This window comes from Octopus bimaculoides, chromosome 5 (genome assembly GCF_001194135.2).
Source record: "Octopus bimaculoides isolate UCB-OBI-ISO-001 chromosome 5, ASM119413v2, whole genome shotgun sequence".
NCBI classification, from domain to species: domain Eukaryota; kingdom Metazoa; phylum Mollusca; class Cephalopoda; order Octopoda; family Octopodidae; genus Octopus; species Octopus bimaculoides.
In genome coordinates this window covers 14,705,545-14,707,450 of record NC_068985.1, presented here as the reverse complement: position 1 = coordinate 14,707,450, position 1,906 = coordinate 14,705,545, and positions in this window count along the sequence as shown.

The window sequence follows — 1,906 nt, the reverse complement described above, 5'->3', positions numbered from 1 at the left end:
CTACAGCATCGGGCTTTTATCCGGCTGCTAAAAATCCGTAATTTTCAAAAATCCGGAAACTCTGTGCAATATCGTACAATTTATTGTATCCTGTAATGCGTAAACAGACTGTTTTTGAAATTAGCTAATTTGCATACGGTGTGTTAAAAATAATTTTCTTCTTTACCTTTTCATATGGATTGATAAATATTAAACATAATCTGCTTTAGAATTGCATTAATTTGTACCTGTCTTTGTTATGTAAAATCATGTTCTTTACTTTTCCTCATTTAATTTTCAACCTATAAACATTAAAGTGTATACACGGTACAGTATCAACTATTTTAAGAATTTAAAGTAGATTAATAAATATAGAACAGATCCTGCTTTTGAAGTGTATTAATATGAATCTGTTAAATACAATTTAGCTCTTTCTTTTTCATAGTTTATTTTACATCTCAAGTATACATTCAGACTGTCTCGCGAAAACTGGAAACTTCAGAAATCCGGGATACATCCGGTGGATAATTGGTCCGTTAATATATTGGGTTATCCGGAAAGTTCGTGTAGATTTATAGTAGCTTACCTTTCGACTTATTTGCCATGAAACCACCTCAATTCTGGGAAGAGGGTATTTTCAAGTTAAAGGAAAGATGGAGACGCAGTGTGCAACAAAATGGTTCGTATTTGGTTGATTAAAAATGTAATGGCAAGTATTTATTGACCTTTTTCTTTCCTTTAAAAATCGGCACGAACTTTCCGGACAACCCAATATAAAACTAATAAAATATTAATCAAGTTTGGTAGGATAGTATGTTGTTCTTCCGTTATCTTTACTTCAGTCTTGAAAATATTCAAATTTTCTCAACGCCTCACTCAAGCATCTAAACGCCTTCTTTCATTATAGTTTCGCTTATCGCCTTCTCTCTCGTAAACTCTAAACGCCTCCCCAAGGGGCGGTACGAACCTTGTGGAGAAACACTGGGCTAAAGTGAGAAGTTTCTTACGTATAACAGTGCAGCAGGAGGGTTCCAGAGAAGTTATGCATATCTGTGTATGTGGTTGTGTATGTGTGTGTATGCGTAGACGCGTGTATTTGTGCATGTGTGTGAGAGTGTCAGTGTTTGAGCCTGGGTATTTTGTGTGTGTGTGTGTGTGTGTGTTGTGGCATAGTTAATGTTGAGAATTGGTATTTTTGGTTAGTCTGCATCTTGTTTCCATCTAAGGACCAAGTCACAATGTGAAATCATCAATCAATCCTTTTATTTACATAAAATACATCACAGAGATTAATTGCCGAATAGCTGAATACAAGAAGTGTAGTGTGTCTATGTTCGGATATTTGGCTAGAGTTTACATCGTTATATCTTCGTGTTCGCGAGTGGCGAGAAAGTTTTGTGTTCGTTGTAGACGAAATGATTCTCTTTAACCCGAGGAGGTCATAGCTGACCAAAAATTCTCTGCATTCATCTGTCTTCTCTGGAACCTGTATGATGCTTGTCTGGAACCACTGCGCTGGTTGTCTCACGTGTATACATTTATGACCATATTTTGGCGGTAAACTGCGTGGAAAATTCCATTCAAATCATACAGTCACACGAATGCAACTGAAATATGACTGGTCGAAAAACAGAGCAAAATTATTTGACATGTTATGGCCTTTTTCTTATTATCGAGATAACAATATTTAGAATTCCATGCGTCGTTATAACACACACGCGCACGCGCTCACACACAAACACACACATGCACGCATGCACACATAGAGGTACACACGCACTCACGCCGCACACGCACACACACACACACACACACACACACACAAGCGCGCGTGCGACGAGTTTCTTTAAGTTTCCGTCTCCCAAATTCAATCACAAGTATTTGGCCGGCACGAGGCTGTAGCAAATGACACTTGCTCAAGGTGTTG